Raw genomic sequence first — 7,288 nt, 5'->3', positions numbered from 1 at the left:
CCTCCCTCCTCCTCTTCCCCATCATCTTTAGTAGAGGGAAATCCCTGCCCAGAGGGAGGGGGAGGGGTGGAGAGGCAGTGTGAGAACTGAAGAGGCTGATGTGAGAAAATGTGAATAAATGTGACCTGCCAGTGACCCCGACTGTGTGTGTGTGTGTGTGTGCAGCGATTTAATGAATGGGAACCTGTGAGTCATCAGACTGCCGTGCTAATAGTGAGAAGTCCTGAGCTCAAGTTAAGGATGAGCGATACGATGTCACACTGGCAACACAAACAAACCATCACTCACTCCTTCACACACTCGCTCTCTCCCTCCTGTCCTCCACGGCCCGGATCACTACCGGGTCGGAGTCAACGCTGGGGAGTCCGTCCTGATGGAGAAGCTGACCCTCAGACGAGTTGGAGGCCGACATGCGTTATGGGTGGATGCTTTCTGAGAGGAAGCAGAGAGTTTCAGGAACATTTAAAAATAAAATGACGCGCCTTTACTGCTGCCAAGAGACTAAAAATAAATCCTGATAAATCGATGTATTCAGAGACATTTACAGCTGCCAAAGTGCTCAGTGTTGTCCTTGTTCTTGCAGCTGGTTCCGGGTCCCTCCAAGGGCCCCAGACTCCTCAGTCCACCACCAGCTCAATGGCAGAAGGAGGAGACCTGAAGCCCCCCACCCCAGCCTCCACCCCGCACTCACAGATGCCTCCGATGCCTGGTGTCAGGTACGATGTGGGAGCCAGAAAATCGGCTCGTCCTAGTCAGAATCCCTACAAGAACAGGAGGCCTTGCCCTTGTGGAGAAACTGAAGCATTACAGCAACGACTACAGTAACGAGAGAAGCTGCTGCTGCTGCATTATTCTGTAGACGCTGCCGACCCATAGCACACGTCAGCGATCAAAACACTTTATTCTTTAGGCTTTGCTTTCTTTGTGCCTCTCAAACCCCTCTGTTTTTTAAGAACGGCATATTGAACAGAACTTGAGGTTCTGCTCACGTTTTTGGTCCACCCGGCCATCTGATATAGCAAACTTATTAGGCAGAGCTGAGTCTTAAGTAAAGGGATTTAACACAGCAACACTTTCTTAACAACTCTCGTTGTTCTGCAGGAGTAGTGTGAATCTGCAGGACCCTTTTGCTGATGGCGGAGACCCAGCGTTTTCCAGAAGAAACACCATGACTCCTAACTCTCAGGGCTACCAGCCGGGCATGGGCGGTCCAGAGATGATGAGCCGCATGGCTCCCTACGAGTCTAACAAAGACCCGTTTGGAGGCATGAGGAAAGGTAGGAGGAATCCCAACTTGCATTTTGCTCCTCCTTACGTCTGGTTAGTACCTAATGACAAACCCCTTCTTAACAATTATAATGGATATTCTCTTGTGAAAACTGACAAAACACTTGGATTACACCCTATTTAAATTTTCTTAGCTTCTGATCCTTATCTGGGCCTGTTGGCTCTTCTTAAAACCACATTTCCTTATGTCAGACTTTTAAGTAGATTGTAGGAAAAGGCTTGAAATCGGTGGTCAAAGTAGAAGAAAACGTTCCACCGACACCAAACATAGTTTGTAGAAACCATCTTGGTTGGTTCAGACCTAAAAACAAACAGGATTGTTTTTAGGTCTGAACCAACTAAAGGCCCTGACAGACGAAGCGGGCCAGAACCCCATCCTATGGTGCAGGCGATGGAGCTGAAACTAACAACACCTTGTTTGTCTTGTGTTTAAAAGCTGGAGAACAGTTCATGCCACCCAACCCCAACAGTGGAATGGGGGAACAGTATAACAGGGGCCCACCGGGTCCAATGAGCAACATGCCGATGGGCCAGAGGCAGCAGTACCCATATGGATATGACCGAAGGTAACCACACCATGAGCTGTCATGTCACATCAGACGTGATTGTCTTCAGTAGACTTCAGTAGATTTAACAAAGCTGATGACGGCTGTTGGTGGGCTTTACAGGCAGGAACCAGGAATGGGCCCTGATGGCACCATGGGGCCCGGAGCGCCTCAGTCCAACATGATGCCTTCTGGTACTGACGCGGGGATGTACTCACCCAGCCGTGCTCCACCGCAGCAACGGTCAGAACCATTCACAACCATACAGTCATTCATTATCGCTGCTGCAGGGTTAATCTCTGTAACATCCCAGGCCAGGGACGGACAGAACACCAAATGACATTTTACCCATTTTTATTGTTGTTTTCAGGCATGATTCCTACACAAATCAATACGCTGGCCAAGGGGCTCCCCCTGGTGGCCCATACCCAAATCAACAGCCAGGAATGTATCCACAGCAGCAACCTGTAAGGACATTTAGCTTAGCATTTATACTTTCCTGTTAAATCACTAATTAATCTATCCTTCTAGCTATCCTTCTATTATTCACAGATGGCAATGCAGTAATAATGGTGCTTGTTGTTTTCTGCTGACAGAACTACAAGCGTCCCGTAGATGGAGGGTACGGTCCTCCAGCCAAGCGCCACGAGGGGGAAATGTACAACGTTCCTTACAGCGGTCAGCAGCAGCCCGGCCCCCAGTCCTCTGGGCACCAGGGCCAGCAAGACATGTATAACCAGTATATAACATATCAAGGAGGAGGAGGAGCGCAGGCCAGCCGGCCCCCAGGGCCAGTTCCCCTTCCCCTTTGGGAGAGATAGAGGACCTTCATCTGCCGGGCCAAACTCCCAGTCTCACATGCCTCCTCAGATGATGACCAGCTCAATGCCTTCTGGCCCTGACGCGCCCCAGGGCCCCGTGTGGCAGGGCCGCAACGAGATCGGCTATCCTAATTATCCCAACCGACAGGGACCCCCTGTACCGGGCCAGGGCCCTGGGTACCATGGCATGAACCGTTCAGGAGAGGAGATGATTCCCTCAGACCAACGTATGAACCACGAGGGGCAGTGGCCCGGCCACGTAAACCAGAGGCAGCCGCCCTTTGGACCCACTAGTTCTGGACCACCCATGACCAGGCCCTTGCCCTCCACGTACCAGACCTCTCAGAACCACATTCCTCAGGTGTCAAGCCCAGCTCCCATGCCCCGGCCCATGGAAAGCAGGACATCCCCAGCAAGTCCCCTACATGCACCCTGGCATTAAAGTGCAGAAAAGCGGGCCCTCCGGTGCCCGCGTCGCACATCGGCCAGGCACCGGTGCAGCAGCCCATGATTCGGCGGACGTGGCCTTCCCTCCGGCTCTGTGGAGGCTACCCAACCCCACTGAAAACCAGAAGGCGGCTCACCATGAAAGAAATCGGTAATTAACTTGTTTCATTCTAAGCTGGTTAAACCGGCGTTTCTGGTGGTTTGGACTCACGGCCATTCTGTTTCTCTTCAAAGGCACTCCTGAGGCTTGGCGAGTAATGATGTCCCTAAAGTCAGGTTTATTAGCCGAAAGCACCTGGGCCTTGGGACACCATTAACATTTTACTGTATGATGACGGCAGCATTACTACTTTTAACCTTTGCCAGGTAAGTGGGCGGGGCCCTGCGTCAGCTATGCAAAATCAAGCGGAGGTTGCGATTTGGTGACGTGTTGTGTTGCTTTGTGCAGCTACCGGCTTCCTGGAGCTGATAGTGGAGTACTTCAGACGCTGCCTCATCGAGATCTTCGGCATCCTGAAGGAGTACGAAGTGGGAGAAACCCGGTCAGCGCACCCTGATAGATCCCAACGCGGCGGAGGTCTCTGACGATGAAATCCCATACCCACCGAGTGTGAAGACATGGACACAGACGAGAGGAGGAGGAGGACGAGGAGAACGAAGACAAAAAGGCCAACCACGATGCCTCGTCAGCGGTGACGGTCAAAGAGGAGGAGGAGGAAAGGTCCTGAAAGACAAGTCCTCAGAAGACGAGAAGAGAAAAGGAGTCTTCTACCAAGGAAGTCAGCAGCTCTACCTCAGGGTCGTCTCAGGACCCCAACGTCCACTTGGAGAAGCCCAAGCAGGCTAGCAAGTTTGATAAACTGCCCATCAAGGTGGTGCGTAAGAAAGAACCCCTTCCAGCTGAACCACTTATCCAAGCTCGGCCAGCGGCAGAGTTTTGACAGCGGCTTGATACACTGGAGTATTGGCGGTGCGACTCTGGCGACATACTGAAACATCCAGACCACTTCGAAAGTCAGACCGATCTCCTGAAGCAGCGGAAACGCGCTCCGCCCGCCGCCGAAGGCCGCAAGAAGGCCAAGGTGCTCGGGACGACGGCGAGAAAACCCGGAGAAGTCCAAGTTGTGCTTGGAAGACAAGGTCCAGCAGCAGCAGGCGGCGCCGTCCTCTGATCCCAGCAAGGCGTCGACGGAGAAGAAGAGCCCGTCCTCCCTCCCCATCGGCGCGCCCGTCACCGCCACCATCGACGACGTGCTGTCGGCCCGGCCGGCTCGGTCACCATGGAAGTGGTCCGCGGCGGCGCGCGGAGGGCAGAAGGAGAACGGCAAGTATCTGTTCAGCATCAACCCGGACCCGCAGAGTCGGCGCAACGTCAAAATCCTGGAAGACGAGCCCACCCAGCAAGGACGAGACTCCGCTCAGCACGTGTCGGCTGGCAGGCTCGCTGGCCCGCGCGCTGCGTATGCGCTGACCCTGCATGATCTGACGTCGTCCCTCCAACCAGGCACGCAGCCTGTCACCTCCCCGGCAGCTGTCCAGCGCCAAACACCAGGGGCACCGCCCGGCGCAACCGCCTGGTGCTGCTCCTACCAGCACCACACAAACCCCGAGCGCAAGCACTCGCCAGTCACCTACGAGAGGAGGAGGAGGAGGAGAAGACGAGGGGGTGGCGTGCATGCGACGACAGGGACGAGTGGTGGTGGGACTGCCTCGAGGTGTTGAGGGAGAACTGCTTGGTGACTCTGGCCAACATCTCAGGCCAGCTGGACCTTTCCATCTACCCAGAGAGTATATGCTGCCCCCTGCTGGAGGCCTGCTCCACTGGGCCGTGTGCCCCTCGGCGGAGGCCCTGGACCCCTTCCCCACGCTGGGCCCCCACAGCTCCCTTTCACCCCAGAGACTGGTCCTGGAGACCCTCAGCAAGCTCAGCATCCAGGACAACAACGTGGACCTCATTCTGGCAACGCCGCCGTTCAGCCGCCTGGAGAAGCTCTACGGCTCGCTGGTGCGCCTCGTCGGCGAGCGCAAGGTGGCCGTCTGCCGGGAAATGGCGGTGGTGTTGCTCGCCAACTTAGCTCAGGGTGACAGCCTGGCAGCGCGGGCCATCGCTGTGCAGAAGGCCAGCGTGGGGAACCTGCTGGGCTTCCTGGAGGACAGCCTAGCAGCCACACAGTACCAACAGAGCCAAAGCTCCTTGCTCCAAATGCAGGGCAGCCCCCACTTTGAGCCTACCAGCGTGGACATGATGCGGCGGGCGGCCCGGGCGCTGCACGCCCTGGCCAAGGTGGAGGAGAAAACCACTCAGAGTTCACTTTGTACGAGTCGCGCCTGCTGGACATCTCGGTGTCCCCGCTTATGAAACCCTCTGGTGTCCCAAGTCATCTGTGACGTTCTGTTTCTGATTGGCCAGTCATGACAGCCGCCGGGGGCTTCCAGCTCTGCCTGTTTCCGTTCCCCCCCTCCCCCCCGACCTCCTCTTTTGTGTGCGTATGTCTGTGTCGTATGCGCGTGTAAGTGAAACGAGTAACGAAAACCCGACTGTCCTTTGTTTTTAATTTATGCAAAAATCACCTCGGACTCTCTGCTGTCTTTGACCCCTGCTCCTCACTAAAGGAAGGAATATCATGAAGTAGCAGCGGATTGGAGCGCTCTCACGTGGAAAGAGCAGATCGGGACCCAGGCATTGGACAGAGTGCACTGCCCTGCGGACTGGACTCGTCTTTTTTTTTTGTTTTGTTTTTTAATGAAACAGAAAAACTCCATTAAAAAAAAAATCAGAAAAAGAAAATCCTAAAAAAAAAAAAAAACTGTAACCAAAGTTGCTGTCTCGTTTACAGTGAGTTTGGGGGACACCATGCTGGCATTCTCCCTCGGCGGGGGTCTGCAGGGCACGGAGGAAGCGATCTAATGGTTCATGTGGGAGGCTACGTAGACTCATGGACTGTGGTGTGGTATAATTGCTGTAATTTTTGGATGCTATATACTCAGCCTCACAGGAACCACATTATTGGCTGTGAACAGACGTCTGTCATGGGAGGCCTGTGCAGTAGATTGTAGGACTTTTTTCTGTACTGTACACCTTAAAAAAACTGTAAACATACTGTAATAATACTGTTTCACACTGAGATATGCTGGCTTGGCAGCAAACTGTAGTTTTTAAAAACAGTTTTAGTTCATGTCGAGAGAAAACGGCTTTCCCCCCAAAGTATGGTGAACCTACAACACCCTGACCTCTTCTCTTTGTCCCTTGATTGTATGACCCGACCCTCTTATATTAAAAAGTCACCTATAGGACTGGTCCTCAACGCTAGACGCAGTCCAGGCTGCAGTGTAAATATCACGTTGTACATTACTCTTCTCTCCTCAGCTTCTGTTGCTCTTCATGGTTTTTAATCTTTGATGAGTTTTTTTCTCTCCCCCCCCTCCTCCTCCCCGCATCAAGTACGGCGTGTGACGTGCTTGACGGCGGCCCCGCCTCGGCGCCCCCGCCCCGCACCCTGCCCCGCGGGAGGGTTGTTCAGCTGCTGTCCGATGCCACATCTAAACAAACGTCAAGTTTCAGCTGGTCTCTGGTCTGAGCGTGGAGCTTTTTAGCCAAAAGTGTCGGCGCTTTGGTTACGAGCTCCCTCGCAGAGACCAACTCGACCTTGATGGAGAAAACCAGTTTTAATCTTGTTTATTTTTTCCAGTGATGCGGATTCTGCATATTTGTATCTCAGATGATGTAGCTAAAGACTTGATGTAAATTCCTTTTTTTTTTTTTCTTCCCTTTTTTGGCTTAATGAATATCATTTATTCAGTATGAAATCTTTATACTATATGTTCCACGTGTTAAGAATAAATGTACATTAAATCTTCGTAAGATGTTTGCTGTGGACTTATTTGGATTCACAGGAACACGCATAGCTGAAGGAGAACCACGCATGGTCTCCATCTTTTTTAGTCAAACAGAAACCTGAAAGTTTGGGTTCTTGGTCGTCCATCAAGGGAAGCTGCTGCAGTATTACAAATCAGCCCACAGGAGGCTGTAGACCTGACGAGGGAGCAATGATACCTGTGGAGGAGCTGCAGAGATCCACAGCTCAGGTGGGAGTAAAAACCTCGTTTGACCAGGAAGGCAGGTTGAATTAACTTTTAAGGTGCCTGATCACTAGTTGAGGTAGTTAAAGCCTTGTGAGGGCTGCCCCC

General features: G+C 52.9%; 1 pseudogene; it reads left to right on the top strand.

The window, feature by feature from the left end:
* Positions 1–487: 487 nt before the first annotated feature.
* Positions 488–5,575, top strand: LOC118565335 (annotated as a pseudogene).
* Positions 5,576–7,288: the final 1,713 nt, after the last annotated feature.

Source organism: Fundulus heteroclitus, chromosome 13 (assembly GCF_011125445.2).
Source record: "Fundulus heteroclitus isolate FHET01 chromosome 13, MU-UCD_Fhet_4.1, whole genome shotgun sequence".
Lineage (NCBI taxonomy): Eukaryota > Metazoa > Chordata > Actinopteri > Cyprinodontiformes > Fundulidae > Fundulus > Fundulus heteroclitus.
Note: the sequence above shows the minus strand (reverse complement) of the source record. Positions and strands in the feature narration are given on the sequence as shown.